Consider the following 16,247-nt stretch of genomic DNA (forward strand, 5'->3'; position numbering starts at 1 on the left):
GAGCCCCAATCTGCCCGGGACACCCCTAACCTGGCCTGGGGCCCTCCGGCCCCCGATCGGCGCCTCCAGGCACCCCTGTCACGGGAATAACCCTGATTCCGCCTCGCACCCCCAATGCACCCCCAGCCAGGAACCTCCAGCCCTAACTCCACTTGGGGAGCCCCCAACCCTTCACCCCTACAGCCCTGCATGGGAGCCCCATCCCACCACCCTGGGAAACCCTCAACATCAGCCCCACAGGAGGACCCCCTACCTGTGGGTGGTCCCTCATCCTCCCTGTCACCACACAGACCCTGCCCAATCCAGGGACACCCCCCCACACACACCCTGTCCTATCCAGGGACATTCCCCCCCCACACACACATTCACCCTGCCCTGACCAGGGATTCCCACACACACTACACCCAGCCTAGGGGTCTCCCCCAACCCCAGACTAGGAATTCTCAGCCCCCACCCCCGCTTCTCTTTCTATCTCACCCTGACCCCCCACCCCCAGTTTCATGCATCTGTAAAAAAACCATGATCTATTCTCTGAAAATGTTGCCAGGGAATGTTTGCCCAGGGTGCTGCCCCACAGCTGGGGCCTGTCTCCCCCAGGGACATTCACCCCCAAGCAGGAGACAACATAGCTCAGACCTCAGAGGGGAAATAATCTGGAATAAACTACAAGAGAGGAGAGCAGCAGGGGTTTTGTTTGAAGTGGCAGGTGTAAGGAAGTGTCAGCTAAAGTAGTTTCCTGTTCAATGCTGTCTGACACCACGTTCCAGCTTCTTGCTGGTGCGAAATACATCACCTGGGACTTGCTCCCACCCCAGGCACTCTGGGGGAGAAAGGCAGAGGCACCCCACTGAGGGACAGGGGTCCAACTGAAGCTGTTTGTGCTTCGCCTCTGAGTTTGGCCCGGTCTGTGACTTGAATCAGTAAACAGTTTATGGCGCCTGTGGGGCAGTGGTGAGTCCCTGTAGAGCGGCCCTGTCCAGGGACAACCCAGAGAAAGCCTGAGCCCGAGCAGGCCTGTTGACAATGGAGACGTAACTGTTACGGAAATGTGACAACGTGGGAATATTTTGTAAATTTTTTATGAGTCCTGTTTCTGCCTTCGTTGTACATTGTTACCCAGTGAGCGGAAGGGGGCTGTTTGCTCTCCAAGCAGGCAGAGATACCAGTGTGGGGATCACGTAGCTGTCTGGGCCTTAGTCTTCATATTAAGTAATCGGTCTTCACTGTTGAGGATGTGAGGGAGATTCCCAAACCTGAGCCATTCTTTTGGGGTGACAGATCTGAGGAACTGTCCCAAATTGAGGTGTCCTTAGGAGAGGTTTTGGAACGAATTGATAATCTAAACAGTAATAAAACCTCCAGGACCTGATGGTATTCTCCCAAGAGTTCTGAAGGAACTCCAATGTGAAATTGCAGGACTACTGTCATCTGTAACCTATCATTTAAATCAGCTTCTGTACCAAATGATTGGAGGATAGCTAATGTGACACCAATTTTTTAAAAGGGCTCCAGAGGTGAGCCCGGCAGTTACAGGCTGGTAAGCCTCACTTCAATACCAGGCAAACTGGTTGAAACTATCGTAAAGAAAAAAATTGTCAGACACATAGATGAACATAATTTGTTGGGAAATAGTCAACGTGTTTTTTGTAAAGGGAAATCATGCTTCACCAATCTACTAGAATTCTCTGAGGGGGTCAACAAGCATGCAGACAAAGGAGATCCAGTGGATATAGTGTATTTAGATTTTTCAGAAAGCCTTTGACAAGGTCCCTCACCAAAGGCTCTTAAGCAAAATAAGCAGTCATGGGATAAGAGGGAAGGTTCTCTCATGGATTGGTAACTGGTTAAAAGGTACTTCCGGTGAATGAGAGACTGATTAGAACCACGCGGTGGGGGGCGGAGGGGAAACCCAGCCACGCTGGGCTGTTTGCGTTTAGTTTAAAGGGCTCATCCCTGCTCAGAGCCTGATTGGAGCCACACGGTGGTGGTGGTGCGGGGGGGGGGGCGGTGTTGTGTCAAGCAATCATCCCAGAGAGCCCACAGGCCCTCCTTTTATATGGCAAACCCACCAGGCATGTTTTGCTATGGGAAAGGGGGCCCAGCAGTTTGAAAGCATTGAAGCAGAACCCCGTGTGCCCCTAGGCTGCCTGCAAGCTGAATTCTGTTGCCCAGCTGTGCGTGATGGCTTACTCACACCAAAGTGGCAGGCACTTTCACTGAGAAGGAGTGTCCCCTTTGTTCTCTGAAATGTTTCTTAAAATACTACCCTCCCTTTTTCTCCTCCTGCAGATGCAAATGTTTCAACGCAGCCCCTATCTACTCCATCCCAGAGGCTGGTCCAGATTAGAAGGTCGGAAAAAAACGAACTTGGGACGACATGTTCGCCGAGCTCATGCAGTCCTCCCGCACTGATAGGGCCCAGCTGAAATGTGTGAGCAAACAGTTGCGAGTCCCGTAGCAAGCACGAACACACAAAGAGAGGAGGGACGCGCGTGATAAGAGCTGGCAGGACGCTATGGTCAAGCTCACGGGGGAGCAAACTGACATGCTCCGCTGTATGGTGGATCTAATGCGGGAAAGGCAGCAAGACCACAGACTGCCGCTGCAGCCCCTGTATAACCTCCCTTCCTCCTCCCCAAGTTCCACACCTCCTCACCCAGATGCCCAAGAACACGAGCGGGGAGGCTACGGGGACCCTCACAATCAACCCCAGAGGATCGCCCAAGCAGCAGAAAGCTGGCATATTCAAACTTCTGATTTGGTTTCTAGATGTGTCCTTCCCTCCTCCTCCTCCCCCTTAACCCAATACCCCTCCCCTCCCCTCCCCCGGTCTACCTTCTGATTTCTCTCACTGTGTTGTGCAACAAATAATAAAGAACAGTTTTTAAACAATTTAGACTTTATTTCCTTTCATATATATAGGGGGCAGGTAACTTCAAGAGAAACAAACACAACTGTAGAAGCAGCAAAGAATCCTGTGGCACCTTATAGACTAACAGAAGTTTTGCAGCATGAGCTTTCGTGGGTGAATACCCACTTCTTCGGATGCAAGTGGTGGAAATTTCCAGGGGCAGGTGTGTATATATAAGCAAGCAAGAAGCAAGCTAGAGATAACGAGGTTAGATCAATCAGGGAGGATGGGACCCTGTTCCAGCAGCTGAGGTGTGAAAGCCAAGGGAGGAGAAACTGGTTCTGTAACTGGCAAGCCATTCACAGTCTTTGTTTAGTCCTAAGCTGATGGTGTTAAATTTGCAGATGAACTGGAGCTCAGCAGTTTCTCTTTGAAGTCTGGTCCTAAAGTTTTTTTGCTGCAGGATGGCCACCTTAACATCTGCTATTGTGTGGCCAGGGAGGTTGAAGTGTTCTCCTACAGGTTTTTGTATATTGCCATTCCTAACGTCTGATTTGTGTCCATTTATCCTTTTCCTTAGAGACTGTCCAGTTTGGCCGATGTACATAGCAGAGGGGCATTGCTGGCATATGATGGCATATATTACATTGGTGGACGTGCAGCACGACAGCAATCATGGACGTTGTAAACACCTCACACATTCTCGTGCAGTCTATGCTGAACCAGGACCTGCAAAACCAGGCGAGAAGGAGGCGGCTACGGCAGCGCGGTTACGAGAGTGATGAGGACATGGACACAGAATTCTCTCAAACCACGGCCCCCTGCGCTTTGGAGATCATGCTGGTAATGGGGCAGGTTCTAGCCACTGAACGCCAATTTTGGGCCCGGGAAACAAGCACAGACTGGTGGGACCGCATAGTGTTGCAGGTGTGGGACGATTCCCAGTGGCTGTGAAACTTTCGCATGCGTAAGGGCACTTTCATGGAACTTTGTGATTTGCTTTCCTCTGCCCTGAAGCTCCAGAATACCAAGATGAGAGCAGCCCTCACAGTTGAGAAGCGAGTGGCGATAGACCTCTGGAAGCTTGCAACGCCAGACAGCTACTGGTCAGTCAGGAATCAATTTGGAGTGGGCAAATCTACTGTGGGGGCTGCTGTGGTGCAAGTAGCCAAAGCAATCACTAAGCTGCTGCTACGAAAGGTTGTGACTCTGGGAAATGTGCAGGTCATAGTGGATGGCTTTGCTGCAATGGGATTCCCTAACTGTAGTAGGGCGATAGATTGAACCCATATCCCGATCTTGGCACCAGAGCACCAGGGCACCCACTACATAAACCACAAGGGGTACTTTTCAATGGTGCTGCAAGCACTGGTGAATCACAAGGGATGTTTCACCAACATCCACGTGGGATGGCCAGGAAGGGTTCATGACGCTCGTGTCTTCAGGAACACTACTCTGTTTAAATGGCTGCAGCAAGGGAATTACTTCCCAGACCAGAAAATAACAGTTGGGGATGTTGAAATGTCTGTAGTTATCCTGGGGGACCCAGCCTACCCCTTGATGCCATGGCTCATGAAGCCATACACAGGCAGCCTGGACAGTAGTCAGGAGCTGTTCAACTACAGGCTGAGCAAGTGCAGAATGGTGGTAGGATGTGCATTTGGCCGTTTAAAGGGATGCTGGCGCATGTTACTAACTCGCTCAGACCTCAGCCAAACCAATATCCCCATTGTTATTGCTGCTTGCTGTGTGCTCCACAATCTCTGTGAGAGTAAGGGGGAGACCTTTATGGCAGGGTGGGAGGCTGAGGAAATCACCTGGCCCCTGATTATGCACAGCCAGACACCAGGGTGATTCGAAGAGCACACCAGGAAGTGCTGCGCATCAGAGAAGATTTGAAAACCAGTTTAATCACTCGCCAGCGTACAATGTGACTATTGTGTTTGTTTCTCCTTGATGAAAACCCGCCCCCTTGATTGACTCACTCCCTGTAAGCAACCCACCCTCTCCCTTCGATCACAGCTTGCTTTCTAAGGAAATAAAGTCACTATAATTTAAAAATCATGTATTCTTTATTAACTGATTATAAAAAGAGGGAGAGAACTGACAAGGTAGCCCGGGTGGGGTTTTGGAGGAGGATAGGAGGGAAGGAAAAGGCCACTAAAAAAATTTCAAAAATAATGACAGCCTTTTGGTTGGGCTGTCCACTGGGGTGGAGAGGGCGGGTGCACGGAGCCTCCCCCCCAAACGTTCTTACATGTCTGGTGGGTGAGGAGGCTAAGGAACATGGTGAGGAGGGAGGGTGGTTGGTTATACAGGGGCTGCAGCAGCACTCTATGATCCTGCTGCCGTTCCTGAAGCTCCACCAGACGCCGGAGCATGTCAGTTTGATCACGCAGCAGCAGCCCCAGCATTGCATCCTGCCTCCTCTGATCTTCCTGCCGCCACGTCTCATCTCGAGCGTCTCTCCTCTCCTCACGTTCATCCTTCCTGCCCTCACGTTTATCCCTCCTGCCCTCACGGTCACTGGCATCTTTCCTGTACTTTGATACCACGTCCTTCCACTCATTCAGATGAGCTCTTTCATTGCGGGTCACTTCCATGATTTCCGAGAACCTTTCATCTCGCGTCTTTTTTTTCCCGCTGCCTTATCTGAGATAGCCTTCGGGACGGAGTAGGGAGGCTTGAAAAATTTGCAGCTGCAGGAGGGAAGGAAAAAAGGGAGAGAAGTATTTAAAAAGATACATTTTACAGAACAATGGTTACACTCTTTGACGGTGAACAACACTATTCACATTACATTGCACACGTGATTTCAGTACAAGGTCGCATTTTGCATCTTAATATTGAGTGCCTGCGGCTTTGGTGTTACAGATCACAAACGCAGGTCCAGGCAACAGAATTCGGCTTGCATGCGGCTATGATAAGCCATTGTCTTTCAGTTTCTGCAGCCTTCATATATCCACCGCCCTCCTTTCTCAAATACCAAGCAAAACCCGTTGAGTGCTGCTTCTTTCCTGTTAACGTGCAGAAGCAGAAACCAAACTCCCCGCCCCATCCAATTCTCTGTGATGATCGCTTTACCCCTCCCCCCACCGCGTGGCTGGTATCAGGGAAGATCCCTGCTAGCCAAATGCAAAAACACTCAGCGCCAATCACCCCTTCTCCCCCGCCCCCACCCCGCTTGGCTAACTGCAGGGAAGGATTTTTTTTCAGCCACAGGCAAACAGCCCAGTAGGAATGGCCACCTCTGTCCCCTTAATTTAATTCCCGTATTTCAACCAGGGTACCATGAACAATATCACTCTCCTGAGGATAACACAGCGAGATAAGGAATGGATGTTGCTTGAATGCCAGCAAACACCGGGACCATACGCTGCCAGGCTTTGTCATGCAATGATACCAGATTACTTGCTACATGCATGGCGTGGTCAAGTGTCCTACCATGGAGGACGAAATAAGGCTGTGCTGCCCAGAAACCTTCTGCAAAGGCTTTTGGAGTATGTCCAGGAGAGCTTCATGGAGATGTCACTGGAGGATTTCCGCTCCATCCTCAGACATGTTAACAGACTTTTCCAGTAACTGTACTGGCTGTGAATGCATCCCAAGTCCTCAGGGCAAATTAATCATTAAAAAACGCTTGCTTTTAAACCATGTCTTATATTTACAAGGTACATTCACCAGAGGTCCCTTCCATGGCTTCATTGTCTGGGATAGTGGCTTGGGAGGGTAATTCCGTCAGGCTGAGAAAAAGGTCCTGGCTGTTGGGGACAACAGTGTGCTGTGTGCTCTCTGCAAGCTCGTCCTCCTCCTCATCTTCCCCGTCCGCAGAATCCTCAGGCATGGCTGAGATTACCCACCCCCCTTGGAATCCACAGTCAGGGGTGGGGTAGTGGTGGTGGACCCCCTAGAATTGCATGCAGCTCAGCGTAGAAGCGGCATGTTTGCGGCCCTGCCCCGGACCTTCCATTTGCTTCTTTGGTTTTCTGGTAGGCTTGTCTGAGCTCCTTAACTTTCACATGGCACAGTACCGAGTCCCTGGTGTGGCCTCTCTCCATCATGGCCTTGGAGGTTTTTTCAAATGTTTTTTCATTTCATCTTTTGGAACGGAGTTCTGTTAGCACGCAATCATCTCCCCATATAGTGATCAGATCCAGTACCTCCCGTACGGTCCATGCTGGAGCTCTTTTTCGATTCTCAGCCTGCATGCTTATCTGTGCTGATGAGCTGTGTGGTCACCTGTGCTGATCAGCTCTCCACGCTGGGCAAACAGGAAATGAAATTCAAAATTCGCGGGGCTTTTCCTGTCTACCTGGTCAGTGCATCCGAGTTCAGATGGCTTTCCAGAGTTGTCACAATGGTGCACTGTGGGATAGCGCCCGGAGGCCAATACCGTCGATTTGCAGCCACAATAAACCTAATCCGACATGGCAATACCGATTTCAGCGCTACTCCCCTCGTCGGGGAAGATTACAGATACCGGTATTAAGAGCCTTTATATCGATATAAAGTGCTTCGTTGTGTGGATGGGTGCAGGATTAATTCGGTTTAACGCTGCTAAATTCGGTCTAAACGCGTAGTGTAGACCAGGCCTCAGTTTTGTGACAGCCCCTTGTATCTCCTTTGCAGACAGCTGTTGACTTACCTATCTTTGACTAATTTTGTATCATCTGCAAACTTTGCCACTATTTACCCCCTTTTCCAGATCATTTATGAATATGATAAACAGCACAGGTTCCATTACAGATCCTCGGGGGACCCTGCTATTGGCATCTCTCCACTGTGAAAACTGACCATTTATTCCTACCCTTTTTTCCTATCTTTTATCCAGTTACTGATCCACTAGAGGATCTTCCCATGACAGCTTACTTTGCTTAAGAGCCTTTGGCCTTTATTACAGTATGCAATTACTGTAAAAATTGTGTGGAAATGTGAGATTTAGGGAGGATCAGAGCTTCTTTAGTGACATCAATCACTGGGAAAAAATTATTTAAATTAACTTTTGAGAAAAAAATAAAAAGTTGCTCATTTTTGCCCATTGCCATCTAGTGGGAAAAGTGTTGAACTGCAGACTTCTTTAAAAAAATTCAAAAATCATGAAGTTTGGATTGTTTTTCCCTGGAAAAACCATCACAGCTAGAAAGGTGCCAAGGGGTGCAACGGATTCAGTTACAACAAGTCTAGTATTTGTATTCTAACATTTATACAGGAAGCCGAAAAGGCGGTTACTCACCGTAGTAACTGGTGTTCTTCGAGATGTGTTGCTCCTATCCATTCCATGTAGGTTGGCGCTGAATATATATCCCAGCCGGCCCGTCCGCTCCTCAGTTCCTTCTTGCGGCTACTCGACGTGGGGAAGGAGGCGGGTCTGGAATGGATAGGAGCAACACATCTCGAAGAACACCAGTTTCTTCAAGTGATTGCTCCTATGCATTCCATGTAGGTGATTCCCAAGCCTTACCTGGCGGTGGGGTCGGAAAGAGACGTGGGCGGAGTAGTACCGCAGAGCAGGCTGCATCGTCTCTTGATTGTTGCACCAACGCATAGTGTGCCGAAGGTGTGGACGGAGGACCAGGTGGCTGCTCTGCATATGTCCTGGATTGGAATATGGGCCAGGAAGGCAGCCGAAGAGGCTTGTGCTCTAGTAGAGTGGGCCGTCAGTCGAGGTGGTGGTACTCGGCGAGATCGTAACCACAAGCCGTCACCCACGAGGAAATCCTCTGTCAGCCCCTCATGCGCTCCGCCATTGCAGCAGAGCTGGGGCGCAGGAGTGAAGCCGCTGCTCGAGATGAGGCGTGCGGCCTCGGGTAGAACACTGGGAGGAAGATGTCCTGGTTCATATGGAAGGCCGACCACGACCGGGAGGAAGGCCGGATGCGGTCGGAGCTGAACTTTGTCCGTGTGGAAGACAGTATATGGGGACCGACAGTCAAGGCACTGAGCTCGGAGACCCGTCTGCCGATGTTATCGCAAGCTGTCTTCCACGAGAGGTGAAGCAGGGAGCAAGACGCCAGAGGCTCAAACGGCGGACCCATGAGCTTGGCCAACACCAGGTTCAAGTCCCAGACCGGTGTCGGACGTCGGACGGGTGGGAACATCCGGTCCAACCCCTTGAGGAAGCGGGAGACCATATGGTTGGAAAATATGGAGCGTCCCTCAACGCAGATAGAGCTGCCAGGTGTACTCTTAAGGAGGAGACCGCGAGGCCTTGCTCCTTAAGGGACCAAAGGTAGTCCAGGACAACTGGAATAGGGACGAGAAAAGGGTTCTGGCCTTTCTGGTCGCACCAGATAGCGAAACGCTTCCACTTTGCTAGATAGGTGGATCGTGTTGACGGCTTCCTGCTCTCAGTTAGGACCCGCTGAACAGCCCGCGATCAGGTCTGCTCCGTGCGAGTCAACCAGTCAGGTACCAGGCTGTAAGATGCAGGGAGCGGAGGTCCGAGGCGGAGTCTTGTGTGATAAGGTCCGGCCACAACGGAAGAGGAATGGGTTCTCGGACGGACAGCTCGAGCAGCAGGGTGTACCAATGCTGTCTCGGCCAGGCCGGAGCGATCAGTATGAGACGGGCCTTGTCCCTCCGAAGCTTTAGGAGCACCCGATGAACGAGTGGGAACGGAGGGAAGGCGTAAAGGAGATGATCCTTCCACGAGCAAAGGAACGCGTCTGACAGGGAGCCTGGAAGGAGCAGAATGCACTTCCTGTTGGTCTCCGATGCAAAGAGGTCTGGTTGAAATCCCCACCTTCGGAAGATCGTATACACCACGTCTGGGCGAAGGACCACTCGTGCGAGGAAGGATCTGCTGAGGCGGTCGGCTAGCGTGTTCTGAATGCCCGGAAGAAGCTGTCAGGTGAATTGAGCGGGCTACGCAAAGTCCCACAGGCGGCGCTTCCGTGCAAAGCAGGGAGGAGCGTGCTCCGCCCTGCTTGTTGACATAGAACATCGCGGATGTGTTGTCTGTCAGCACGGTGACACAGCGAGATGGGCTTGAAGGCCTGACACGCCAATCGCCCAGAGCTCCCGTACATTGATGTGTAGGGAGCTCGGAGGACCAGATGCCTTGCGTGTGAACATCGCGTGCCCCCAACCCATGTCCGAGGCATCTGTGGTCAAGGTAATGGAGGGACACGGCGGGCGGAATGGTACCCCTGCACAGACGACCTGAGGGATTAGCCACCAATTGAGGGTGTCGAGGGTGGCCCTCGGGACTGTGACGATCGAGTCCATGGGGTCGCGATGTGGACGGTACACAGAGGCCAGCCACGTCTGGAACGGGCGAAGGTGCAACCTGGCATAAGTTGTCACAAAAGTGCACGACGCCATGTGGCCTAGGAGGCGAAGACAGGACCGCGCTGTCGTCGTGGGAAAGGCTTGGAGATCTGTGATGCAAGCCGCCAGAGTCTGGTACCGAGTGAGCGGAAGGCAGGCCCTGGCCAACTGCGAGTCCAGGACCGCTCCGATGAACTCCACCCTTTGAGCTGGAGTTAGAGTAGACTTCTCGAAGTTGACGAGCAGGCCGAGCTCTCGAAACAGCGGCAGGATATCGGCCACTTGGTCTGCTACCAGCTGACGCGATGGACCGCGGATCAACCAATCGTCGAGGTATGGATACACGTGCACCCGATGACGACGGAGGGCCGCGGCAACCACCGCCATACACTTGGTGAACACCCTCGGGGCGGTGGAGAGGCCGAAGGGAAGCACCGCGAACTGGTAGTGCCTGTCGTTCACCATGAATCGAAGGTATCGACGATGAGGGGGGTAGATCGCGACATGGAAATAAGCGTCTCTCATGTCGAGGGCGGCAAACCAGTCTCCCGGATCCAGGGAGGGAATAATAGTCCCCAGGGATACCATGCGGAATTTGAGCTTTATCAGGTACCGGTTGAGCTTCCGGAGGTCCAGGATCGGACGGAGGCCTCCTTTGGCTTTGGGGATGAGGAAATAACGGGAATAGAAACCCCTGCCCCGCCGGTCGGGAGGCACCTCCTCTATGGCACCCAAGCTCAGCAGAGTCTCGACCTCTTGTCGGAGGACCTGCTCATGAGCGGGGTCCCTGAAGAGGGACAGGGAGGGCGGGTGGGAAGGAGGGGCGAAATAAACCGAGGCGGTACGGATTGGACGACCCAGCTGTCCGATGTTAAGCTGGCCCATGCCGGGAGGAAATAGGAGAGGCGGTTCGAAAACAAAGGGGAAGGAGCCAATGGAGAGACTGAAGAGCCATCCCCGGGCGTCCCATCAAAACGCCTGCTTAGGCCCTTGAGGGGCCTTAGAGGACGTCTGAGACTGATTGCGCCTGTTGCCTGATGGTCGGCGGCGCGTGAGGTTGTTCCTGCGGCTATTATATGGTCGGGATCTGGCCTGGGTGAACGGCCGGGATGGCTGTCTACGAAATGATTGTCTCTGGGTCGCCGGCGTGTGCATCCCCAGTGTTCGGATAGCCACGCGACCGTCCTTAAGGGTCTGTATACGGGCGTCCGTCTTTTCCGAGAAAAGCCCGTGTGTTTCGAACGGCAGGTCCTGGAGAGAGTACTGTACCTCCGGGGCCAAGGTGGAGGATTGCAGCCAGGAAATCCGCCGCATAGTGACCCCAGAGGCGAGTGTGCGGGCTCCCGAGTCCGCCGAGTCAAGCGCAGCTTGGATGGAGGAGCGCGCGGACTTCTTACCGTCCTCAAGGAGGGCGCTGAACTCCTGTCGCGAGGACGCCGGGACAAGCTCGGTAAATTTTGAGAGCGAAAGCAGCATCTCATAGGTATATCGGGCCAGCAACGCCGACTGATTGGCGATGCGTAGCTGCAGGCCCCCAGCCGAATAGATCTTACGGCCCAAGAGGTCCATACGTTTTGCGTCCTTGGACTTGGGGGTCGCAGCTGGTTGACCGTTACGCAGTCAGAGTCGGATGAGTATACAAATACTCGTACCCTGTAGGGGAACCGAGTATTTGCGCTCCTCCTCGGGCTGTGGGTGGTATAGTTGCCAGATGGTATTGGCGTTACGCTGAATTGTCCAAATAAAAGGGAGCGCCACTCGGACTGGGGCCTCCGACCCGATGACGTTAGTAACGGGGTCGTCATTTTCCACCACCTCTGCAACTGGGAGGTCAATGGACTGCGCGACCCTACGGAGCAGGTCTTGATGCGCCTTTAAGTCTATTGGTGGTGGGTCCGCTGTTGACGAGCCTGCGACCGCCTCGTCAGGTGATGAGGACGACGACAGACCCAGGCCCGTAGGTTCTGGTGGCGGTTCGTCCACCATTGGAGCAGGGACATCTGCGACTGGCTGCCCCGATGGGAGTGGCTGCGAAGCTCCTGCTGCGGGCGATGGCGGGGCCTTACTAACAGTCGCTTCTGGCGCGCGGCGCTCAGAACCCGGAGGTCGAGTGGGCAAGGGGGGGCCTTGCGACTCATGTTGTGCCCAAGGAACCCAGAAACCCCATTGCTGTGGACCATAGGCTTGACCTGGGGTATCTGCTCTGAGGCCCGCTCGATGCCTGGCGTGACCACTGGGGGAGTGTCCGTGGATGGCGGTGCGCGTCCGCTGGCGGTGCCTTCGCCCATGTCTGTCCTCACGGTACCGGAGCGACGGACCAACGGTGCGCTGCGGTCGTGGCGTCTGGAGTAGCTGCGGTCCCGGCGCCTGGGCGGCTGCGGTCAAAGACTGCGGTCACCGCGGTGCCGTGATCTGTCTCTAGAGGCCGACCTTCGGCGGTACCGATCAGTGCCGAGATGAGGCGGTGCCGAGGTGTTGATCGGCGCCTGGACCGGCCGAGAAGGTGATCGACTACGTGGCGGGACCGACTGAAGACCCTTGCGCGGTGTTCCTCGGCGCCTGGGCTTCATCATGGCTGGCTTCCCAGCAGAAGGTACAGCCCGCACCTGCGGTGCCGGGGGCTGGAGGCTCGGAGCCTCTGTCAGTGCAATAAGCTCCCGCGCCTTTGAGTATGTCTCCGGCGTGTTCGGGAGTTCCAGCTCGACCTCGGGCGGTGCCGGGGAGCAGGGGGTGGCCGGGCTCAACGGCTCTTCTGGCACCGGAGCTGCCGGTTCCATGCACTGTGTGTGCACCACCACCGCCGGAGCCACAGAAGTTGGCAGTGGCTGGCCAACGCTGGCGCCTTCTTTGCGCACGGGGCGGGAGCGGCACCGTGACATCGGTGCTGGCGGATGCCTCCGAGGTCGGGTTGGTGCCCGATTTTGGTGCCGCAGGAGCGGTGGACGCGACGCGCTGACTCCATCAGGATCTGTTTGAGCCTGGAGTCCCGCTCTTTCCTGGTCCGCGGTTTAAAGGCAGCACAAATGGGACACTTGTCTGTACGATGCGATTCCCCCAGGCAGCGGAGGCAGGAATCGTGAGCGTCCCCAACGGGCATCAACCGTTGACAAGCCGAGCACGGCTTGAAACCCGGTGTCTGGGGCATGAGCCCCACCGGGTGGGGAAAAAGGAGGGGGACCCCCCCTAATTCCTTATTTACTACTCTTAACTAACTAACTATGAACTAAACTAACTAACTATATACAAGAAAACCGGAGAAACTGCTAGGGGTGTGGAGGACTAACAGAGCACTCCACAGTTCCAGCTAACCGTCACGGGCGGGAAGAAGGAACTGAGGAGCGGACGGGCCGGCTGGGATATATATTCAGCGCCATAGCGGCGCCACTCCAGGGGGCGCCCATCCGGCCAGCCAAAAGTTCGAATACATGGAATGCATAGGAGCAATCACTCGAAGAAGAACTGTCAGTCGTGGATGAAGGATCATAAAAAAATGTCATAAGAACGGCCATACTGGATCAGACCAAAGGTCCATCAAGCCCAGTATCCTGTCCTCTGACAGTGGCCAATGGCAGGTGTCCCAAAGGGAATTAACAGACAGGTTATCATCAAGTGATCCATGCCCTGGCACCCAATCCCAGCTTCTGGAAAACAGAGACTAGGGACACCATCCTTACCAATACATCTCTACCTCAATATAACGCTGTCCTCGGGAGCCAAAAAATCATACTGCGTTATAGGTGAAACCGTGTTATATTGAACTTACTTTGTTCCACCAGAGTGCACAGCCCTCCCCTCCCCCAGAGCACTGCTTTACCGCGTTATATCTGAATTCGTGTTATATCGGGTTGCGTTATATCGAGGTAGAAGTGTAGCCACTGATGGACCTATCTTCCATGAATCTATCTAGCTCCCTTTTGAACCCCGTTATAGTACTGGCCTTCACAACACCCTCTGGCAAGGAGTTCCTGAGGTTGACAGTGCGTTGCGTGAAAAAAATACTTCCTTATGTCTGTTTTAAACCTGCTACCTATTAATTTCATTTGGTAGCCCCTAGGTTCTTGTGTTATGAGGAATAAATAACACTTAATTATTTACTTTCTCTATACCACTCATGATTTTATAGACTTCCATCATATCCCCCCTTAGTCATTTCTTTTCCAAGCTGAAAAGTCCCAGTCTTATTAATCTCTCCTCATACGGAAGCCATTCTATACACCTAATCATTTTTGTTGCCCTTTTTTGAACCTTTTCCAATTTCAATATATCTTTTTTGAGATATGGTGACCACATCTGCACACTCTATTCAAGGTATGGGCATACCATGGATTTATATAGCGGCAATATGATATTTTCTGTCTTATTATCTATCCCTTTCTTGATGATTCCCAACATTGTTTGCTTTTTTGACTGCCACTGCACATTGAGTGGATGGCTTCAGAGAACTATCTACAATGACTCCAAGATCTCTTTCTTGAGTGGTAACAACTAATTTAGACCCATCATTGTATATGTATAGTTAGGATTATGTTTTCTAATGTACATTACATTGCATTTATCAACATTAAATTTCATCTGCCATTTTGTTGCCCAGTCACCCAGTTTTGTGAAATCCTTTTGTAGCGCTTCACTGTCTACCTGGGACTTAGCTCTTGAGTAGTTTTGTATCATCTGCAAATTTTACCACCTCACCGTTTACCCCTTTTTCCAGATCATTTATGAATATGTTAAATAGGACTGGGCCCAGTACAGACCCCTGGAGGACACCACTATTTACCTCTCTCCATTCTGAAAACTGACCATTTATTCCTGCTCTTGGTTTCCTATCTTTTAACTAGTTACCAATCCATGAGAGAACCTTCCCTCTTATCCCATGACTCCTTATTTTGCTTAAGAGCCTTTGGTGAGGGACCTTGTCAAAGGCTTTCTGAAAAATCTAAATACACTGTAACCACTGGATCTCCTTTGTCCGCATGCTTGTTGACTCCTAGAATTCTAGTAGATTAGTGAGGTATGACTTCCCTTTACAAAAATCATGTTGACTATTTCTCAACAAATTATGTTCTTTACGACAGTTTCAACCAATTTGCCTGGTACTGAAGCGAGGCTTACCAGCTTGTAACTGCCGGGCTCACCTCTGGAGCCCTTTTTAAAAATTGGTGTCACATTAGCTATCCTCTAGTCATTTGGTACAGAAGCTGATTTAAATGATAGGTTACAGATGACAGTTAGTAGTCCTGCAATTTCACATTGGAGTTCCTTCAGAACTCTTGGGTGAATACCATCAGGTCCTGGAGACTTATTACTGTTCAGTTTATCAATTTGTTCCAAAACCTCCTCTAAGTACACCTCAATTTGGGACAGTTCCTCAGACCTGTCACCCCAAAAGAATGGCTCAGGTTTGGGAATCTCCCTCACATCCTCAACAGTGAAGACCAATTACTTAGCACAAAAAAATGTTGCTAGACGGAATTAGTTTAAACAAAAAGGTCTATCGATTGCACACGAGGACTGTGTGGCAGTCATGTGAGGAAAACGGAACTGAAAATTAACAGACCAAAATTGTAGTGTTGGAAATTAGGCCAAATTGGATTTGAGGGGGGCACAGTAGGCAGGACCCATGGCAGTGAGGTAGGAGGCAGCCAGGGCTCAATTTCCACTCCCCTTTATATGCATCAAGCAGCCATGGGTGAGGAGATCAGGGACGCACTCCCTGATCCCCACCATGGACTCATGTTATTTCATGCTCTGGCACTGGGAGGCACGTGAGGGGAAATTTAGTCTTCCCAATCTCTACCTCCCACCATCCTACCGCAGTGCATCATGGGAAACAGTGTCCCTCACATCCATCTCCGGTGCTGGTGGAACCACTCCCTTGAAGCCTAAGTGCTGATGCATCATGAGAATTGTAGTCTCCCTACCACAGCCCCAGTGTCTTATAAGAGTTTTAATCCCTCCCTTCCCCTTCCCCAGCCCCAGCCCCAGACGCTGTTGCTGTTATTAAGGCCTGGTCTACACTACGCGTTTAAACCGAATTTAGCAGCATTAAACCAATTTAACCCTGCACCCATCCACACAACGAAGCCCTTTATATCGATATAAAGGGCTCTTAAACCCAATTTCTGTACTC

This window comes from Mauremys reevesii, linkage group 13 (genome assembly GCF_016161935.1).
Source record: "Mauremys reevesii isolate NIE-2019 linkage group 13, ASM1616193v1, whole genome shotgun sequence".
Classification (NCBI taxonomy): domain Eukaryota; kingdom Metazoa; phylum Chordata; order Testudines; family Geoemydidae; genus Mauremys; species Mauremys reevesii.